This window comes from Halichoerus grypus, chromosome 3 (genome assembly GCF_964656455.1).
Source record: "Halichoerus grypus chromosome 3, mHalGry1.hap1.1, whole genome shotgun sequence".
Lineage (NCBI taxonomy): Eukaryota > Metazoa > Chordata > Mammalia > Carnivora > Phocidae > Halichoerus > Halichoerus grypus.
In genome coordinates this window covers 102,444,270-102,467,854 of record NC_135714.1, presented here as the reverse complement: position 1 = coordinate 102,467,854, position 23,585 = coordinate 102,444,270, and the positions used below count along the sequence as shown (strand labels likewise).

The window sequence follows — 23,585 nt, the reverse complement described above, 5'->3', positions numbered from 1 at the left end:
CGAGTCCCGCATCGGGCTCCCTGCTCGGCAGGGAGTCTGCTTCTCCCTCTGACCCTCCCCCCTCTCATGTGCTTGCTCTCTCATTCTCTCTCTCTCAAATAAATAAATAAAAAAAATCTTTAAAAAAAAAAAAAAAAAAAAAAAAGAAATAGTAACCTTTCTTTATTCATCTTACCAAGTAATATTTGAGTTATTGGAGCTGGTGCAAGTTCCTTGTTCTGTGCCAGAATTTCAATCATTTTTGTGCTTCTACCTTAGTGTTAGCTTACAATGATGATCTGAAGGAAAATAAAGTCCATCCTCACTCAATGCTGGCTTATTTTAAAATAAATAATATATTGACCAGTAACTTTTAAAACTGTGAATTTAGCAACGTTATGAAATATACCTTTCCTCCCTCAGTAGCTTTGTTTTTTTCTTACCAAACCTACCCAGCATTCCAAACTATCTGCTGTTTACAAAAAAAAGGAGCAAATATAGTCTAAAAACAAGATCAGAACTTCAGGAAGACCATAATTATGTACATTCCCATCTCACATAGCCTGCCTGAGACTATCAAGCCACCGGAATTTCTTTATTGATCCTAAGGTTTTGTGGAATCATTTAAAAAAATAATGCATATGTTATAAGAGAAATCTTTCCTATCCAATGAAATTAAACAAAGTTGTTTCAACATTAGTAATTCTCCATGATTTTAAGAATTTTAATTTACTAATACTTAGATATGTTTTTTTATGTAGAGCATATAAAAATTCTAAAAATCATAACCATTCTCCCAATTTATGTTAAATAAATTCTCATTGTTGAATGCTGTGAAAATAATTTTAAAAGAGAGTAGAATAAATGCATTGTCTTTAGCTTCTCAGTCCTGTAGGTTAGTGTGGTACTTACCACATTTTATCCAATGTTTTAAGTTAAAACAAAACCCTGGTTTTGCTTTTGTGCTACCCTATACAACCCATCAGAAACAAAAAGCAATGTGAATATAAAGAATCAACTAAGCAAAGGTTTCTCTAGAATAGCTTTTGTTTTATTAAGAAATAAATAGTTTTCATCAAAAGCTAATGATGTAATGTATGGTGATTAACATAACATAATAAAAAAAAGAAATAAATAGTTTTATAATCCATTTCACTGCATGTGAGTATAAACGCTAAGACCATTATGTTGGTTTGTTTATAGTTCTAAGGAAGAGAGGTCTTACCATATTCAAATTGCACAAGATATTACAAGAGCAAGTATAAAAGAAGTGAGAATTCAAAGCAGTTCCGTGTGTAAAATCCCTTTATAAAAATAAGTTTTAGTACAATTTTAAAGTGTTTATCTTATAAAGCAACCAAGGAACATTTTTTTGAGACTTCCAAGAGAAGTTTTCCATCTTTCTTGTAATTTCAAACATTGTCTTTGCTTGGCTGGACAGGACAATTCACTTTTTAATAGACTCATTAAAAATAGAATTATATCTTTGTATGTGGCATAATTTATATATTTTCAGATACATTTTGATATCATATTGAGTTCTGAGTAAATACCATTCAAATCTGTGTTTAAGTAGAATGCATGACAGCAATTTAGTTCACTGAATTGGAAGAGAATGAAAGAAAGCTGTGTATGAATAGTTAACTGAATTGGAAGAAAGTAAAAAAAAAAAAAAAGTTGTATATGAATATGCCCCAAAATTTAATCTCTGTGGGGAGTGTGATAATGATATAATTAGCTATTGGGGAAACAAAATGAAAATAAGAATTTTGGAAAGGTGAGAAAATATTAAGATTTATTCCTTAAATTTCTTACCAAAATTAAGAAAATTCTTTTCTTGTTCGTTTATATGTGTGTTCAACATTTAACCACTTAACTATATGGCTTTTAAGCAACAAAGTTTAGCAGTGCATTTGATTTGCATCCGTATAATGGACACCTTACTTGGGTTTTAAATTGTGTTTGGATAAAAGTGAAGCATGTTAGGATAGGGGATCTTATCTTAACTTCCCAAATCCCTTAATACTCAAAGGCTGGAATGAAAACAGAACTGAGCAAGGGCAATCTGCAGGCTTTTTCTTTGGAACCTAGCTTGCAAAAGGTCTTTGCCACAAGACAGTTTTAAGAAAACAGACATAAAAATAAGCCCTGCACTATATTATTTAATTGTAAGTGAACTTTTTATTGAGCAAAATGAGTAATAAAAATAAACATTCATTCAGTCCCCAGAGTTATAGGCTGAGGTGACATGAATGAGGTGTGTTCCAGAAGGCCTGGATTATTGTGGATGGCTCCAAGAAAGGCCAGGTTGTTTTGTCTTCAGTTGTATACATAAAACTCCATCAGATACTTCTTTTCCTCTGTGAGTCAGGGAGAAGCAGCTCATAGTGGCTGTTTAACCACACACAGAAACGAAGATTAAATGCATTTAGCATAAGGTAGTTTTTTTACCTATCTAGAAGGAAACCAAGGACAAACTTGGTTCCTCTCCTTCCCCCTCTCTCTCTTTCCCTCTCTCTCTCTCTTTCTTTTCATCAGTCCAGCTGTTTTAAGTGACTTTCAGGAGTAGCTATGAAAACCTTGGTCGGAATATTTCAAAATCCTACCAAGTATTTTATATGTTTGTTCATTTATTGAGTGTTAGATAAAACAAGGCAAAAATTGTTCGGAGTTAGGAATAATCTCCAGGTTTTTTAGAGAGGTGACCACATCCTGACTCTAGATTTATTTCATGGGTACTAACTAACCTCCACTCTTCCACTCCCATTTAATTATCAGGAGGAACAGCTAGTCAGTTCGTTTACAAATATGGGAAGGAGGATGTGAGCACTAATTATAGAAACCAACAATAAATTTTCTTCCGCTGATCAAAGAGACCAAGAGATAAACTCATGCTGAAATAAGCAGAGGTCCTTTTCCCTAGACAATCCCAGCATTTATAATATATGGCAAACTCCACCAGGCTCTCAGCAGCTTTGCTGAATGTGACAGGCTTAATCAGACATAACACAGGCCAGATCACACATGGGCAATTAGCACTTTCCACAGGTCTCTAACCTGTGACCCTTCATTCTTTCTTAATTAACACCCAGGACTCTAATCCACTGACATTGGTAAACAATTCATATGCAAGTATGGTACCTCTAAGGATGGAAAGGAATGAAGAGAGTTGCTAATCATACTCAAGTTTGCCAAAAACTGGAGGATATGCTGGACTCTGTGGATAACTTATAGTATAAACTCATTATACATCAGTATGCTGCATGTTAAAAATTCCATCTCCTGCCAGATAGGTTGTATTAGCATATTTATAATGGAATACTGGATTAACAACGTTTGACATCTTCACTGTGTTCACTTTCAGTTCTATTATTACTCTAAACAGTTCCTCCAAAAGTATTCTCTGGCTCATAGTAGAATTGTGAGCAACTGGAGGAAAAAAAATGTTAAAATGCTATTTATATTTTTAGTGAGCTGCTTTTTGATGAATGATCCTAGATTAATTATAGCATTATAAAAGATGCTATAAATTTAAACACTCTTTCCTGTATTAAGTCACACGTAGAAGCCTCCTTCAATAGTTGCAAATCAAACATAATGAAAACATTCGAATTTTTGATAAGTTCATGATGAAATACTTGGACAATTTCACGCCTTATGGAGTAAGCAGAAGAAAGATTAATTTATTCATCCAGCCCTGCCCCCAAAGGTGATCTTTTTATTTCTAAATACCTGCAAAGGACTTCCTTGTAGGTATCAAATTTGGAAGATAGGGCCATGTGATTTAATAAAGAAAAGACAAAAAAACACATCAACTTTGGCTGAGAGCAAACGTGGGCTTGAATAGTTACTAGCTGTCTGACAGTGGGAAGGCTGCTCACTGTTTCCTGATCTTCTTTTTACTCATCTACAAGAACCAGGTGATAATATTTTGCAGGAATGATTTAGGATTAAAAAAGTAAGTATAAGAAATGAAAGTTGACCACCTCCCCCCCAAAAAAGTAACTGTTAAATTGTTCTGAGAAAATATTCTCAAAGTTTCCATTTAAGTTATTAAAAATAAATTAAATGATCCATTAAGCAATCAGTCCCTTCATAAACATTTCCTAATCTGACCATCTTGTTTAGCTAGGCACAGGATGGTAGTGAACACAACGTCTGGCAAATCAGACAGCTTTTCATGTAACTCTAAAATTCAGCACTGGAGCTTAGAAGGTCATGTGCTTTTAAGAGTCCCTGGAGAATTGCCACTAGTCACCATAGACCACTGGTTCCAAACACTTGGCAACAGAAGCAAAACAAACCACCCATGAATTTAACCACAACTGTATTTTTTAGAAGAGACTTGAAATCTTGTTCCAGACCAGTATTTTCTGCATGCTAAGGCCATTTCTGCCTTACCAGTTTCTTTTAAAAATAAAAAATAAATGTTTCCAAATGGTCAGTAAAACTTCTTTCATGAGAATGCTTTATGGAGTTTTTTTTTTTTAAGTGAAATGTTCTTTTTACTTTTAGATGTATACTAAGAAAAATAATTGATTTAATTGTACTAAAGGAAAACAGATCATACCTACACACACACACACACACACACACACACACACACTCAAATCTGGATTGGAATTATTTTCCCTGAGCCTTCTGAATACAAACTTGTTTTTTGACTGAAGCCAACTTAAGAGACTTCAGTTCAAAAGAATTTGTATTAAAGAGTCCTAAACTATTGCACACAGGGAAAGTGAAATGGTGAATGTACCCTTACATTATTTGAAACCTTAATTTAGAGTGGGCTTAGTGGGAATTAAAATTTGTGACATGTTTGCAAATAAGTGTCAGAATATTCACATACCGTTTATCGCCAAGAAGATGATGAGATCATTAAAGTAATTTCAATAATTCTAGAATGAACAGAGCAGATTTTCTTAAAGTACAGGATAAAATAACATCAAATTCAATGAGACTCTAAAGTCAAAATATAAGGCACATTTAAACTCCGTGTTCTCAAGCAAAAGTACCTCACAACCCTGCTATCCATCTTTATCATATCCCCATCAACCCTCCCTACCCCTTGCTCTGTCTTGAATCCCAAATCTTGGCAGAGCTTCCAATGCCCAGGAGCCAGGCTTACTTGCCAAGGATTTATTGAGTGCTTAGTACCAACTTGGCATCTGTTTTTCAGAGATTACAAATAAAATATATACAAACCAATAATATATATTATACAAATGCATGACTCATAAAATAGTTGTCAAGCAAAACTCTTATATCCCACAAACTTAAAATTCATTTAATTACGGCTGACGGGTAAGGCATATCTAAATTAATTCTTGCTCTAGAAATCCTTGAAAACCCCGAAACACAAAATATTTAAGCCTTGTTTAGAATTAAATTCAATTTCATTTTTCAAAAGTTTTATTAAGTGCACATTTTCTTTTTGACACCTTAACTCCTTTAACTACAAGAAAAAACAACTAAATGAAAAACCTGAAATTTTAGTAAAGTGCTATTTATAAAGATTAAGAGAGGGGCACCTGGGTGGCTCAGTCGTTAAGCGCCTGCCTTCGGCTCAGGTCATGGTCCCAGCGTCCTGGGATCGAGCCCCGCATCGGGCTCCCTGCTCGGCGGCGAGCCTGCTTCTCCCTCTTCCACTCCCTCTGCTTGTGTTCCCTCTCTCGCTGTGTCTCTCTCTGTCAAATAAATAAATAAAATCTTAAAAAAAAAAAAAAAAGATTAAGAGAATAGTGGGCCATTATTTCTTCTCCTGGCTCTCACTTGAAGGTCACTTTTCAGTCTATTTGGAGGGAAGGACAAGTCATAGGAATATCTCATCAGAGAGGAGATAAGAGAAAAGAAAAATTAATATATGAAGACAGGACAGAACTAACGAGGTGGGAGGTCAATGAGGTGAACATGGTGTTAACAATAACAAAGGAATGAAAATGTGGGATTTTGTGGAATGTTGCTGTCTTTTCCCAAAAAAAATATAGAATGAAAGGAGAAATAAGGAAAAGTGGACACTGCACAGTGCCCACCAGCCTATGCTTCCTAACCAGTTTGAATTGGCTAGTGCAAGTTGGAATGCAATGCTTTGGCCTGAAATTGGACAAATTCACTGATTTTAGTTTTTTTTTTTTTTAATTTAGAAATTTAATTAACATTAGAAACAGCTCCTCTTTTAGGACTGTTCCTTCTCTAATAACAAGGGATGCATTCACAGAATCCCTTACCAGTTGGCTTATTGTGCAAGTAAATTTACTATTTTTTTCCTACTATATATTGAATAAATGAAGAAATAGTGTAAATAATTAAGAAATTATTACAACATATAATGCTCTTTCATTTTCCAGGCTTCCTGGACCTGAGGGTCAAAAATAAAGACAGTTTGGGGGGAAAAGAAAAAAGAAGACATTCCCCCAACTTACATATTTAATCTTCATAAGGTAAAAGTTATGTTGAAAAGCCTTTAAAGAAAGGTTGTTTTAGTTAGTTTGTTTTTAAACAGCCCCTGGTTATTTTTGCTTTCCTAAAATGAAAATACAATTAGACAACAATGTGAAATCACTCAATAAAATTTTAAAATATGTTTCTGTTTTAAATCCAGCAAAAGAAATTTCAAATGGATGCACCAGACATCATTATGCCATTAGAAACCACAAAGATTGGGAGGAAAACATTGGTCACTCCTTACAATTAGTGTGTTCATTCATGCAGTCCAATCAGATCAGAACAATTGCTGAAGCTTTAAAAACATTCATATATACTTTTAGAAAGTCCCTAACTACCACAATTGCAAACTGAAATAAACTAAGTGTTTAGTTTGCTTTATTGGTTTCAAAATGGAGAATAGAAATTCCAAAATTCATTCAGATGTTAACCCCTGGTCTCCCCTTCTCCCAGTCATTGGTTGTACTAGAGAAAAGTACAAGAACCCTTTGTTCCTGGAATTCACCAGCCACCTAAATCATATACTTTTTCCTTTTTTAAGGTTACAGTCAGGTTGACCATCAATAAGTATCTTTCTCTGTTAACTTTATTCCTAAGTTATCCTCCTTCTTATTTTGAATTGCAATGTTACCCATATTTGTAGACCTGTTAATCTGGGATTCAACTTCTGGCTATCTAATAAAGGTACTCTTTATATATGTGCATGAATGTGCATGGATGGTGGGAGAAAAGGAAGAGCTTAAGTTCCAGTGGTATCCATGACTGGTATTGAGATATGGTAGGTTCATTAAGGGTCAGTATGCATGACAGAGTGAAGAGCCTGCTAGAGAGCATATTTCCTAAGAAAGAATGCAGGAAGGCAGGCAAATCAGGCCTAATAACAAGAATCTGGGTATCACAGAGACGAGACAGACTTTACTATTACATGGTGACAAGGAATCTGTCCATAACCAATTCCTCAGGAATTTATATTTGAATTTTTTGGTGATATGGTTCAGCTGTAAGCTAAAATAGAAACAGTTGTTTTATTAAAAAAAAAAAGAAGAAGAAGAAGAAGAAGAAAGCATTGGAAAAAATAGCACTGTTTGATATCTGTGATTTGCATAACATGAAAGAAGAAACAGGGAAGCATATATAAATGGACTTGGTTCAGGGCATCAGGAACATTAGAAAACACAAAAACAGCAGTAATAGCCTGAGAAAGAAAGTGCATTACTTACTGGGGGCAGTGGTGCTCTGCTAAAAAGATGGTGGGTCAAAGTTCTTGAAGCTATTGGGAAGATTAGGCAGCTATGGACATACCTGGGACTCTGGGGAGTTTCCACGTCACACTATTATAGATACAGTGTGTTTCTCCACAGAGAGTTTTATGTAAAGACAAGAAGATAATAGTAGGTATCAGGTGATAGCCAATAGATCTTACTTATATGCACACCTGACATACCCCCAGGACATCTCAGGAATACCTGAGGAGGTGGGAGACTTTGAGTAGACTACAAACCCTAAAAAAAGAGGGCAAATGAGCTACAATTTATTAATGCGATTTCATTTTAAAGTGGGGTTGGCATAACCTTGGGAAACATAACGTCGTTCTATTTTATATATACTTAATCCCTCCTTAGGTAAACATGTCAAAAGATTAACAACTGGCGAATCTAAATGATGTGAAGACATTCATGGTACTCTTCTTTTAATATTTTGTTGATTTGAAAATTTCCAGAGTAAGACACTTAAAGAATGGATGCATTTCTAGTATTTCAATATTTAGCAATTATTTATAAAAATTTGTAATAAATCTATTTTGTTTTGATCCATTGTATACCACTAATAAATATAACTCAATCTAGAAAAAAATAACACTTAGAACCTTATGATCAAAGGATTTTTTAAAAATCCAGACTTCATTGTAGCATGTATTTAAGATAATGAAATAGGATAATCAATAAAGGACTTTCAAGGATAAAAAGAAGTAAAATGGAAATAATAGTTCAAAGGTAAAAAAGAAATAATGTAAAATTTTCAAATGCTAAACAGTCTTTTCAAGTAATTATGTTTACATGGATGATAGTGGCTATCTCATCACTAAGGTATTTGGCATGCATATCTCTGCCCCGATCCACTAAGAGCTGTTTGCAGGTAATCTTGGCTCCTTATTTCTAAAATCCTAGGAAGACATATGCAACAGTACACAAAATTTTCCTCTTTACCCTTAAAGATATGTGACTCTAAGATTTTAAGATTTTTCACTACTCAGCGTCTGAAACCAGTCCTATCATTTTATTCTATATCTCTCTTTGCTCATTTACTTCTTGTGTCATTTTTAACTTAAATGACTGTTGCTACTGGTAAAATTTTAATAACTGATAAAATCTGAACGAGCCAAACTGACAGGGGAGCGTCTTACACGTTAAGGACTTATCATGACTTATTTGGGTTCTGAAAATTTAGACATTATCATTTGAATGAAATATTTTCAGCTTTTTTGTTAACCGCCGAAATTGTATAGACTCACTTCAGTTGCAGAGTTAGGAACAGGACTGAATTTGAATTACTCCACTGTGATAAAAATTTTCTTTTCACTCAACAAACTTGTTTTGTTCCCTCCACCCAGGTTGTAGGAGGTGGAATGATAAGGAGAGGGCTGTCTTTGGGAAAGATACTGTCAACCTAGCAACATGTTAAAGTTACACCATGAAAAGTGGCCAACATCAGAAGATGATCTGTCTGCTTTGTAAATCGATGATTCTGGAATCAGGACTTAAGGCTTTTGTCAGTGACAGCTCTGAGCAGCTCCTCAAGGACAGAACCAGGCATAAGAACTATCAAGAGTCACAAGGACCTGACATCACTAAGGTAAAAAAGATAGGAGCCACCTACAGAAAGGTGGGAAGGACAAAGGAAATCATGGAGATAAGAAGAGAAAGAGAAGACAGCAAGAGAAATACCCATAGGACATTTTTTTTAAGATTTTATTTATTTATTTGAGAGAAAAAGCATGAGCCGGGGGAAAGGCAAAGGGAGAGGGAGAGGGACAAGCACTACGCATATATTGTCTCCTGTCATGTCCACTTTGCAGCTGAAGAACAAGGCACAGAGACATTCACTTTCCCAAGGTCACAGTAAATGGTACAGCTGACATATGACCGTAAAGCATCTGAATCCAGAGCTTCTGCTCTGAGTCATTCTGCTGTTCTAGAAAATTAAAAAAAAAAAAAAATTATTGGTTTTATGAAACTAATTTAAAAGATTTAATGATTAATTAATGTTATTTTACTACTTCGTCAAAAACTATTGAAAACATTCACAAATAACTCATGATTGAAATGAAGATACACTTTCCACTTTTGTATTGTCACTACAAACTGTATTCATTTTGAGCAAAACTGTTACAGTAAGTTAGAGAACATCACACTGGAAGCTACATTAGCCAACCTCTATTTAAATGAGTTGCCAGAGTAACTGAGGTTCCCCACTTCCCAGTAAATTATATTATTGTCGCCACAGGACATCAACTCCTTGTAACTAATAAGGAACTTTGCATATACCTGCGCCCATTAGCTACCACCAGCTGAGCTGTGCGCTCACCAAGGATTGTTTTCAATTTTGTGTACTTTCTTTTATAATTATTAAATTTAATCAAATATTATGTAAAATGATGACTGAATTAATAGAGTTTTTATGAAAATTAAGTTGAAATCTTTGGAAAGACTCAATAAACCTGAGTTCTAAAAACGAAAAACATAATTGAATTGAATTAAATATGAGTAATACAACTATAAAATAATGGGAAAAATAATACAACAGTGAAAGAATTCTGAATTAAATTGCTGCACAACTGGGGCGCCTGGGTGGCTCAGTTGGTTAAGCGACTGCCTTCGGCTGAGGTCATGATCCTGGGGTCCTGGGATCGAGCCCTGCATCAGGCTCCCTGCTCAGCGGGGAGTCTGCTTCTCCCTCACCCTCTGTCTGCTGCTTCCCCTGCTTGTACTCTTTCACGTGCTCACTCTCCCTCTCTCTCTCTCAAAATAAATAAAATCTTAAAAAAATAAAATAAAATATATTGCTGCACAACTTACACAGCCATAAAAAAGGATGAGATCGTTCCATTTAAGACGACATGGATGGACCTAGAGGGCATTATAGAAAGTGAGATAAGTCAGACAGAGAATATGATACAAATACCATATGATTTCACTCACAAATGGAATCTAAAAAAAATGAATAAACAAAAAGCAGAATCAGACCAATAAATACAGAGAAAAAACTGATGGTTGCCAGAGAGGAAGGGGTGAAGGGTTGGGCAAAATGGGTGAAGGAGAAAGGGAAATACAGATCTCCCAATTATGGAATGGGTAATTCACAGGAATAAAGCCCAGAGCATAAGGAATACAGTCAATGATACTGTAATAGCGATGAATTGATGTAATGGGACAGATGGTAGCTACACTTGGGGTGAACATAGCATAATGTATAAACTTGTCAAATCACTAAGTTGTACACCTGAAACTAATGCAACATTGTGTGTCAACTATACTCAAATAAAAAAAAAAAAAAATGCTGCACAACTTTCTTGCTCAATTTTCACAGGTTCGTTTTTAGAAAGAAGAAAAATCCAATCTGTTCCACCTGGTCCTACATCATCTAATTAGTGAGTGAACTTATATACTAATAAATTTTAAATATATATGTATCATTTTTAAAAATAGTTCCCCTTTTCCCCCCTTGACAATTTCCTACAGACTACTGGGGCCTGATTGTTTCAGCTTCCACAGCACTTTTGAGTTAAAATATATTTGGAACAATAGTTTTTTGAAATTTTTAGAACAAAGATAGAAAAAGAGTTAAGAGTTACTGAAATGCTGTTTATTTTGGACTAGTCACAAAGAAGTAAAAGTTAGTGGAAACATTTAACCAGTATCAATTGAAGAAAAAAAAAATCTAGGATCTTGACTTATCTACCTATCGTGAAATACAAGGGAGATCCAAAATTGCCCCATAAAATGATAATATACCCACATTCTCCCTCATCAAATATTGATACAAACAAAAGGAGTCTTCTTAAGCTGTTCCAAATTCTTGCGATACGTCGTCACTGGTCTGGGAGGCAGAATCTGGACGTGTGGTGTACATGTGAGCCACACTGTCCTTACTGAGGTGGACCGAATACAGAGACCGATGTAGTCACGGAAAATATGAGCTAAGGGGTATTTCCAGGACTAATGGAAACTTTGCTCCAAAACTTTATTTTTTTACTAGTCATTGTTTGTTAACAGGTTTACATGTCTATGAAAACAAAGGCTAAAAATATTTTTATAATCATAACTGTGCTAACCATCGACAGCTTTTCATCCAACAGTAAGTTTCACTCCCCAAATAGATGTTTGTTGCCACACCTGACCCTCCTTGACTTTCAGGCAGTTATAGAAATTATACCACACTGCCTACTATTCTGCTCTTCTTTTCCAACCTCATTTTGCTTGTTCTTCCCCTTGTTTACACATATTTTTGTGGGTGCATTCTCCTTCTTTATACTTCTCCACACTATCTCTTCCTCTAATTAAAATGCACGCTGCTTTGCCTCAAAGGAAGGCTATTGACAACCGAAAAAGAAAGGAGTGTTTAGAGCTAATGCTACAAAGGCAATCATATTGCAAAAAGAAATCAATCAAGGGATCCCTAGATGGGTCGGTTGTTAAGTGTCTGCCTTTGGCTCAGGTCATGATCCCAAGGTCCTGGGATGGAGCCCCACATCGGGCTCCCTGCTCTGCGGGGAACTTGCCTCTCCCTCTCCCACTCCCCCTGCTTGTGTTCCCTCTCTCGCTGTGTCTCTCTCTGTCAAATAAATAAATAAAATATTTTTAAAAAGAAAAAGAAATCAAATCAATATGTTGTACACCTTAAACTTACATAATGTTATATGTCCAAAATATTTCAATAAAAATAAGAAAGAGGTTGCACTGAAGGACTAGGAGAAATAAAATGTCAGTAGGCATTTAGAGGATGATGAGTATTTCAGTCTGCCTAAAGTGCTGGTCTGGATAAGAACAAGGACAGGATGAGAAAGGATAAAGCTGAAAAGGGAATTTGAGGGCCAAGTTACTTAAAACAAATTCTATTCTAATGAGAAGTCCTTCCAATTGCATACACTTTAAAAAATATGAGAAATTATAATTGTATCAAAAATTATGTTCCTTGATAAATATAAACAGAAGTCTTTTCTTGATAGTCAAGCACTAAAAATTAATAATGAAAGTGAAGGCAAACACATATCCAGTGTTCAGGCAAGTTTAACTCATGTCAAATTCCAAGATAAATAAAATCAATTTATTTAACTGGTAAATTGTAATAGTCTCTCTTCTCAATATTTCTTGTTCCCTCTCACATTTTATTTTTTATTTATTTTTATTTATTTATTTTTAAAGATTTTATTTATTTATTTGATAGAGAGAGAGACACAGCAAGAGAGGGAACACAAGCATGGGGAGTGGGAGAAGGAGAAGCAGGCTTCCCGCAGAGCAGGGAGCCCACTGAAGGGCTTGATTCCAGGACCCTGGGATCATGACCTGAGCTGAAGGAGGACGCTTAAAGACAGCCACGCAGGCGCCCCTGCCTCTCACATTTTAAAGGAGCCTCCAGCTCTATACTGGATCTCTTCTGTGTTTCTTTGTTTCCATCTCCGCAACATGTGGGATTTGGGCATTTTTCTCCATGATGTAAAATAGAAAACTCTATGGAAAATAAATGCTGTGGATCTAAAAAGATAAAGCAAAACAACACAAAACTTGTATCATAGAATTAGTAATATTATCCAGTATCATTTAACTTCAACCTGAAATGGATCAGTTCTTGATTTCCACAAAATCTTATAACCAGTGGACATATCTTCTCAAAGAGGAGAGGTCTGAGTATTTGCTGGATTTCTAAAGACCGTAACTTCTTAGGGACAGAGCTTGAGACCAATTAATGAAGGCAATCTACATACAGGTCACAAAGGTTAGACTATAATTAATGCCCTGTAGTTTCTTTTATGGTATTCACTTGACAGACTATTATTTAAAAACATTGATTGGCTATTGTGTTTATTGTAGAAAAGGGAAAATGTTTGATTTGAATTTTTAATTTTGGTTTTTCAGCTTATTCCTATTTCAATCTGTTTCATTGGTGGATCGCATCCACCAATCACAGCCATCCAGAAAAGGCCGGGGAGATCGGGAAAAAATAGTGTAGACTCTGGCCTTCAGTTTGAAGTAACCACCAATTTCTTTGTAGAGCTCAGGTCAAATGTCATTTCTTCAGAGAAACTTTCCCAGACCTGCCTGTCTAAACAGCACAACCCGCGCCAAGTCAGGTCACTCGCCAGCTCCTTATCCTACTTGGGTTTTCTTCACAGCCTTATCTCCATATAAAATAATAGTTTCCATTTACTCATTTAGCATTACATTTAGCGTTACATTTAACATTCAATAGTATAATAATAATAGCTAACTTACTGAGCTCTCAATATGAACCAGGGACTGTTTTCAAGGTTTTACATGTACTAAATTATTCAATCCTCATATATCCCTATGAAGTAAAAACTAATGTATTCCTATTTTAAGAGATAGAAACAAGCACTGAAGATTAAATAACTTGCCCAAGGTTATACAGGCAGAGCTGAGCTCCCTTCCAGAAAGTCTGGATCCAGAGCCCGGCTCCCCACTGGAGAGTTACCCAACCTCCATAACGGCAGGAATTTTGTTTATCCCACTGTTATGTTTATTTCCACTGCTATGTTTCTTGTGTACCTAGCACAGAGAGGTTACTCAATCAATATTGTGTTTGTAGAATAAATGAGGGAGTGATCGAATTAGAGAGTGAAAGTGTGAGTATAGGGGAATTAGAACATAAGTTAATTCCATGTAGCATGTCACACCCGCATCAGCAGCATTCCAGAAAATTCAAATTAGCAAAGACAGCCAAGGTCTGGATGTGGGTAATTAGTTAAATGCAACAGGGGAACTGGCTTTGTTCTGAACTTTTAAAATCATTTCACTGATCTTGGTCTGGAAGGATTTTCATGTTGAAGATTTTCTCCCTGTAGCAGTTAGTATCTCTAATCTTTCGGAGCCTTTTTGATAAAATGAGCATTCCAAGGTCTTAAATGTTTGAATTTTTCAGTATTGCCTTTATTTGTAACCGTAGAGGAGGAAAGCCTCCATCAAAATCCTGTTTCTCATGTAAAGTAATATTATTCCTGTGTCAGAAAGATCTGAGTCAATGTTTGATTAAAATGCTGGAAGAGGTGCTCTGGGTGAAAAGTGCTAAGCCATAGCACGCTGTGCTAAGAGACACTATTCTTAGGAGGAGGTACAATTTCCATTTAAAATTATTGGTGATGGTTTATGTGCATAATTTGAAGGGCAAGCTAAAGGACAAAGCAAGAAAGTTTGGAATAAAACGAACTTGCGTATATTTTAGTTTTACGTCTGCTGTAAAGGAGAATGGGACGTTAAATGGCAAGGTTTTGCTCTAATTTTTGTAGGAAGAGCAGGCTTTGTTGACTGATGTTTGGATGAAGCCTGTGTATGTATATGACATATTTTGAACTGCAAGCCTTAAAGTGATGGTTTTCTTTCCAGTGTTTCAAATAATGCTGTCATATTTGGGGAAATTATCATCTTTGGAAGACTGGTAGAACTTGGGGCTCAGCCCAAGTTCAGCCTTTGAAACATGACTTTTACTAGAAAACTTTTGTAGAACCAAAATTCGTCAGCTTATGAAAAGCAGAGCTATGCATATGGAAGTCAAAAGGAGAACCAAACACCCCATCTGCTCACTCCTTGCCTTTTATGTGGCCTCTGCAGAACTCCAAGACACCATAAACAAGGCATATGGGGCACAAGCAGGATAGACTAGCAACCATTTTCCAACATGGAAATGTTTATGAAGCATAAAATCACACAAATATCTTTTAATGTTTTTCTATCCGTAGAACACAAAAGCTGATTTGTGCGAAGTATACCTTAGACAAAATCATTTTTCTTATCACTGACCACCAAAAGGCTTATAAAACCCCACCGAACTTTCCTATCTTGTAAAAAGAACGTGTCCTTTGGAGGCAGAACAATCTATGATTGCCACTGACCTCTAGCACAGGACCTGACACATATTGCATACTCGATAAACTCAATTCTTTTAATATCTTCCTCCAAAATCACCTTATCTGCATGCCACAGATCTTCCCTCTGTCCCCTTCTTGCTCACATCTGCTCCTTATGAATCCCTCGCACATTCCTGCCTTCACCTTCTGCAAGTTCCGTGGTCTTTGCCTTGATTCTGTTTACATGAGCTTCTCCCTCACCACTGTCACCAGAAAGTACTCAACACAGCACCTTCCCACTTCTGTTCAGAGTAATACTAAATAGAAAGAGGCAGGTGCTTGAATTTCTTATCTTCTCCTGAAATGGTACATTTGATGCTCTTCCTTCCTTTATGTATAAATGTGTAGGCTCTGTGATACAGACATTATACTCTTTCAGAGCTCTTACCACTGCAGCAGTGACTATGAAGCCTGTCCTCTCTCCCTTTCACAAGACATGTTTTCATCATGTGTCTTAGTTGTGTAATATTTGGTAATTATCTTTCCCATCAACTAAACGGTTTGGTCTATGAGGAAAAAGATCTTGTGGCAATGTTATACCTCCTGGAGTGGGGCAAAATGTGGTCCATGTCTGTCTCACCATTTTGTTGTGGATAGAGTAGTTATTCAGTAAACATTGGTTGAATAAGGAAGTGGAGGAATGGATGAATATCTTTCTGCTCTAAAAAAGTATTAAATAATTCAAACTACTCTCTGAAATCTCCAAATAAATATCCTCCTTGAGTGAAGTCTTCCAATAATTCCTACTTGTTCCAGAATGCATTAAAACTCATCAGAGTTTTAGATGGCTTTCAAAAGAATATGTAGGGATAATATTAATAATAATAGTAACTGATATTTATATCTTATTTTATATTTTCCAAAACATTTTTACATACATGACATTTTCCAATCCTCAAGTAATCCTGTGAGGTAGATATACAATTATTTTATTTTTAGATGAGAAAATTGAGGCTTAGAGAGTATAACATACTTACCTTTGATCTCTATCTGGCCAATAAGTGACTGGGTAATTCTAGAATATAGATTTCTCTATTCTAAATCCTGTATCTTTTCATTATATTAACCTAAGATTTTTGACTTAAAACAAATAATGTTAATATAATAGGATAAAATAAAATAGAATTACCAAGATCTCATAAAATTAATAGAAGATAGAAACTCAATGAAAAATTTACTTATTTATTAATTCAACATGTTTTTTATTGAGTTTCAATAGGTATGGTCACTCATTAATATGCTGGAAATACAGAGTGAAAAAGACAAAAAAGGACCCTGTCCTCATGAACCTTAAATTCTAATGAAAAAAGAGCAACTAACCTATGTCAAACAGAAGATTAAAAATGGACAAATACACTCCTAGTCTAGTGTTCATGCATATGAATACATATGAATAATATGAATAGATAAATAGCAATGAACAGGTGCTGAGAAAAAAAATAACAGCATAAAATGGACAGTAAAAAAAAGTTTTAAAAAGAGAGAGAGAGACTGGAAGGAAGAGAAAGCTTCACCAGCACAATCCTAGATCTCCTGAGAATTGCAATTACAGTGAATGGGACCACAAAATGTATACTTTTTTTTTTTTAAAGTAGGCTCCATGCTAGGGGGTGAAGCCCAATGTGGGGCTTGAACTCACAACCCCAAGATCAAGACCTGAGTTGAGATGAAGAGTCTGATGCCCAACTGACTGAGCCACCGGTGCCCCACAAAATGTATATTCTTAACATGTTCCCCCAAATGATCATTTTCAATCACCACGCTGGGTAAAAAATCCTAAATATGAGGTCAAATAGCAATGAAGTTAAATAGTACTCAAGTTCAAGATTAGAGGATTTAAGAATTAGAAGTGCTGAATTCTTTAAGCTAGATCTTGAGTACCTAGCATATGTTTTACTTCAGGTAAGTAATGTAACCACTTTATGACCCTGTTTCCTCAGTTTTTCCAGAGTTCACAATGTCTTTAATATCTGACACAAAATAATCATATTTATGGCTCTCATTTTATAATGCTATTTGCTAATACTGAAATAAATTGCCACTGTAAATAGAATCCATTGTATTTTAAACTAAAAACTTCATTCATTCCAGATTAGCATTAATTTACACATTTTATGTGGCAGATTAAACTAGTAGCTTAGTTTTCATTTCTCTGTAACAGGAATATCTTGTCATATACTTGCTCTGGTATTATGGCAGGCAGGCCATACTTTCCCCAAACAGGTCTATCTTGACCAGAGGCTTGAAATGTGATTGAGTCCTCTGGCTTGCCTTATTACACTTTTGCCGTTGTCTTTAGAGTGATCTGCTTTGTGGAACCCACTGACCCCACCTGAATGAGAAAGTGGGGCAGACATGAAACCACCCAAATCAAACCCAGCAGGCTTGGCCTACCATTAGCATGCCCCAGCCACTTTGCAGACATGTGAGCGAGAAATAAGTGCATATCTTTGCATGTCACCAATATTGTTTGTTATTCAGCATTGTTTTGCTTTATTTTTTTATTATGTTATGTTAATCACCATACATTACATCATTAGTTTTTGATGTAGTGTTCCATGATTCATTGTTTGCATATAACACCCAGTGCTCTATGCAGAACGTGCCCTCTTTAATACCCATCACCAAGCTATCCCACTCCCCACCCCCCTCCCCTCTAGAACTCTCAGTTTGTTTCTCAGAGTCCATAGTCTGTCATGGTTCGTCTCCCCCTCCAACTTCCCCCCCTTCATTTTTCCCTTCCTACTATCTTCTTCTTCTTTTTTTTTTAACATATAATGTATTATTTGTTTCAGAGTCACAGGCCTGCAATTCAACAGCCTCACGCAATTCACAGCGCTCACTATAGCACATACCCTCTCCAATGTCTATCACCCAGCCACCCAACCTCCCACCCCCACCACTCCAGCAACCCTCAGTTTCTTTCCTGAGATTAAGAATTCCTCATATCAGTGAGATCATGATACATGTCTTTCTCTGATTGACTTATTTCGCTCAGCATAATACCCTCCAGTTCCATCCACGTCGTTGCAAATGGCAAGATTTCATTCCTTTTGATGGCTGCATAATATTCCATTATATATATATATATATATATACCACTTCTTCTTTATCCATTCATCTGTCGATGGACATCTTGGCTTTCCATAGTTTGGCTATTGTGGACATTGCTGCTAGAAACATCGGGGTGCACATACCCCTTCAGATCCCTACATTTGTATCTTTGGGGTAAATACCTAGTAGTGCAATTGCTGGGTCGTAGGGCAGCTCTATTTTCAACTTTTTGAGGAAGCTCCATACTGTTTTCCAGAGTGGCTGCACCAGCTTGCATTCCCAACAACAGTGTAGGAGGGTTCCCCTTTCTCTGCATCCCCGCTAACATCTGTCATTTCCTGACTTGTTAATTTTAGCCATTCTGACTGGTGTGAGGTGGTATCTCATTGAGGTTTTGATTTGGATTTCCCTGATGCCAAGCGATGTTGAGCACTTTTTCATGTGTCTGTTGGCCATTTGGATGTCTTCTTTGGAAAAATGTCTGTTCATGTCTTCTACCCATTTCCTGATTGGATCATTTGTACTTTGGGTGTTGAGTTTGATAAGTTCTTTATAGATTTTGGATACTAGCCCTTTATCTGATATGTCATTTGCAAATATCTTCTCCCATTCTGTCGGTTGTCTTTTGGTTTTGTTGACTGTTTCTTTTGCTGTGCAAAAGCTTTTTATCCTGATGAAGTCCCAGTAGTTCATTTTTGCCCTTGTTATTCAGCATTGTTTTGATCATAGCTGATGAACAAAATGTAATTCTTTCCAGCAGTGTGATGCAGACTTACTCTAATTCTTGCGCAGTGTTCTTTTAGATGGCTGCTAGTATTGTTTTCTTAACTACTTTCCTAGTAAGGAAACTCCAGAAGAAAAGGAACCAGTTTCAAAAATACATTTGGACAATCATCTAGTGTTCAATTAAGAGTAAATTTATGTCACTCATGGGTCTTTATTCCATAGTATGCATGGGTTCTACTTAACGTTTAAATAAATCTAAAAGAAAACTGGCTGTTGTATTTCATTTTGTTTTTTTTGTTTTTTTTTCTCTACCCCATCCCAATCCCAGTCCTCCATTTGCAAGCAAAAAGTATTATTTTTTTCCTCCCTCCTTCCTTTTATGCCCCAAAAATAGGAAGGGAAAAAAGTACTTGTACCCAAATCACATACTACTTGCTGCACCTACTAATTTACACAATGGTTGAGTTTTGAGTTAAATAAATATTGTTTAAGAGCCAAAATAAAATCCATCATTTGGCATCAAATTAATGCCTGACTGATACTTCACTAAAACTTTGGGTTCCCTTGTTCCACAAACTTAGGCTAGCATTCAAAAACTGTCATTTGTGGTGAGAATGGTATTCTACATCAGGTCACCACTTTTTCCATTTTTGATATTCAGCCCTTTTATGATCCATTGCCTCATAAACTTGGGAGAGACTAAGCCGGAGGGGCGTGAGGAGAGAGAGGGAAATAATTTAAAGACCATGAAAATCAGATATGACAAAGAAAACACCTGACAGCAAGTGAATTATCCGCCCTTATCTTTCTCATTTCATACTTAATAATAGCAAATGACTAAGTGAGATGGTGTCAAGTTTACAGATTTTAATCTCAAATGTTTTAATAGTCTTTCCCTATATTTGCTAAACAAAATCCTCTGAAGGTTGTTCATCCATTTACAAATTTGTATATAATTAAAGTTGATCATTAATAGTTTTTGTGTGTGTTCTAATGTTCATGACATTTTTTAATTATGTTAATCATTAATATTTTATGATATTGCCTGACCATGAGAGCACAGACTCCCAAAGCACTAGCTACAAAAAAAAGAAAAAAAGAAAAAAGAAGTAAACAAACAGCCAATATATTTTAGACTCAAACTAAGCATTGCTTATCAGAGAGTTAACAAAGATACCAAACAAATTTTAATAAAGGACATGGAAAATAATAAGAGTGATCATCTTAGGATATATGCTTATTTCTATGACTGCCTGTATTTTGAAGATTGGGGATAAAAATCCTCCACGTTGCCCTGTGAGAATGTTAGTATACTGTGAGCTGATTGGTTAAATAAAACCAGGAGCTACTGTACCTGTATTCTAAATAGGTTTTCTCAGCAAATGTTCTGTATTTATAACTGTTTCCAGAAAACTTCCAGAAGCCCTTCGGAAGAGGGGAGAATTTATTAAACAAGCCCAAGTCTTGATCACATTCTCATTTGTCTTTATCTAAATGCAGATATCTGGATCATTACAAACTACTCCAAACTGACTTTTCCTATGGAAAAGGACTTAATGGGATAATTTTAGTGTCAAAATATTCAACAAATGTTTATGGAGCACCCACTAAGTCCAGGTACTGTACTAGACTCTGGGTACAGAGTAGGGTAAAATAGTGAGCTACACAACCATGGTCTTTCCTCTCATAAGCACTCCCAATCTAGTGGGTAAGATCGAATTAGAAAGTTCAGAGATACAACATAGGTTATTATCAATACTGAAAATATCCCTAAAAGAAACAGTGAAGGGGAAATCTTGTTGGTGATTCACCATCATCAAATCCTAAATTGCCAAACTTTTTTAGGTGATTTTCTTAACCCCTGATGGATAGTGAGGTTTTTTAGGTATTTGAGATAATTATTGTGATCTTTTTATGATTTCCATCATAATTTGTTGGTTGATCTATCTACACATAATGTTAAAGATAGTACCATTGAGACTTTGTGCTTTGGGGTAACTAGCCTAGAGTATGACTTACATCTTTTCCCAAAATTGTTGATGTTTCTATCTTTCAAAGCCTACAGATGTTGTCCAGGCTGAAATTGGTTTTAATCTTTCTGAAAGCAGAATATTCATGTTTTTGATGACTGGCCAAAAGTATGTTATTTATTTGAAATAGTATGTGCATAAATATACGCTAACTTTATCCCAGGACACTAGTAACTGAATCACCAACTTTTAAAAATGTAGTCAGTTGTTTCTAAAACAACTGAATGATTTTCCCTAGTCATAGTGTTGGTAAGGATTGGCTTTATTTTCTCTCATCTTTTGAAGTTTTCATGAGGGAAGACAATGTTTTGAAATGTTATCTGGTGATTGTTTATTCCTGGTAATTCTTGCTGCCCTGAAGTTCTCTACCCACTGCAGGAGGCATCCTTAACTTCAGGAAGAGGGCAGAGGCCAACCAAAAGCAAAGGCAATATAGTTCAGATTTTCACTTTTTAGGTTACACTTAATGCTCTCTTCACAGATGATAATTTTGAGAATCTAAGCTTTTTAGAAAAAGAAAATAATCTTCTAAATTAAGATGATGATGATGATGATGATATAGGTGATTTAAATAGGCACAAGTAGAGACTGTCAAGCAAGGGACAGAGGGTTTTTACCATAAGCCAGAGAGTAAGAAAGAAGAATGTATGATTTACGGATACTTCCCATCCAACAGAAAGGAGAATGTCCTCAGAGCCGGACAGAAAACGCCTACTGGAATTGAAAAGGATGCATAGCTTTCTCCCTGTCCATGCATGTGTGCACGTACCCCCTCCACCCCCCACCACACACACACACCATTCCCCCCATTCCCCCTATGGGCTGAAATCCCAAGATACAAGGGGACCCTTTCTCAAAAGACCCAGCACAAAACAAAGTCAGGTGGAGAATGTAGCTGAGTCTTAGAAGGTCAAATAACACCAACAATGGCCCACAGGGGATTGCCACCAGCTGGGTGATATGGCCACACTCCCTGAGGATGATCAGTGTGAATTGTATTAATCCAGGGGTAAGAGCATGGGTTACAGCAGGCATGGAGTCTTCAACAGGGACACTGTGACAACAGCTGACATCCAGACAGCAGGCTGGACTAGACATCTGGGAGCCAGTCAGGGACAAATACCCTTTCCCAGCCAGAAAAAAAATATGTAAGCCCAGCCTATACTGAGCTCAGGCCTTGAGAGAAGGGCAGGTAAAGGGGGAAAGGGAGAATGCAGAATTTGACTAAATGCTTACCCATCAGGGAGTAACTTTACAAGCCCGAAGGGACTGAGCTGCCTTGAAATGGTAAGATTAGGTCCTCCCACCATCATCTATGGAAGATTAAATTCACTCATTAAAAATAATTCAACTTTTGCATATATGGCTTATAGTATACATACATCTATTACACTTAAAGCAGTAATTTTATCTTGCTGTCCCTCAGTTCAAGTATAAACACTATAAGGAGGAATGCCAAGGTCTACTTGTAGAGTGCACTCATTCACTTATAATATCTTCAAAATATATCTTCCAACAAAACAGCAGTTTGAGTCTGTATTGTTCACAGACGCCTCTTTATTATCTGGAACAGAGCCCCACATATAATGGATACTCAATGATTTTTTAATAAATAAAATATAAAATTGATTGTTCTGGAACTATTTTATAAAAGAAGTCCCTGTAAGATTTAAAGATCTCTAATTTTCAAGCTTTTTATGCTGGTACCCTTGGTTTATTCCTGAATTTAATATGAACAGCCAGTCTGATGAAAAACAGTAAATTAGAAAGTGCTATGGACTGAATTGTATCCCTGCAAATTTTATATGTTGAAGCCTTAGCCCCCCATGTGAGTGTATTGGAGATTAGGGATTTAAGGAGGTGAAAAGGTTAAATAAGGTCAGAAGGGTGGAGCCCAGATTCAATAGAATTAGTGTTCTTAGAAGAGGAAGAGAGACCAGAGTTCTCTCTCCATATGTGAGGACACCAAAGGAAGGTGGCTATCGGCAAGTCAGGAAAAGGTTCCTCACCAGAACCCCACCATGCTGGCACCTTATCTTGGACTTCCAGCCTCCAGAACTGTGAGAAAATAAATCTGTTGTTTAAGCTGATGGTATTTTGTAATGGCAGCCCAAGCCAACGAAGACAGGAAGTGACTATTTTTCAGTAGTAAAAATCATCATTGTGACCCATCTAAAATAAAATAGCAAATAGTAAACTTCCTTGATATGTTT

At 36.1% G+C, this 23,585-nt stretch overlaps 1 long non-coding RNA gene across 1 annotated transcript in view; it reads right to left on the bottom strand.

Annotated features, from left to right (window-relative positions):
• Positions 1 to 9,412: 9,412 nt before the first annotated feature.
• The window catches only part of LOC118540170 (uncharacterized), a 58,909-nt gene continuing 44,736 nt past the window's right edge, over positions 9,413 to 23,585 (bottom strand). The window contains exons 5-6 of the long non-coding RNA XR_004919498.2: positions 10,500 to 10,550; positions 9,413 to 9,615 (exon numbers count right to left, since the gene is read on the bottom strand). This is a non-coding gene — a long non-coding RNA (uncharacterized LOC118540170). The remainder of the gene's footprint in view (positions 9,616 to 10,499; positions 10,551 to 23,585) is intronic.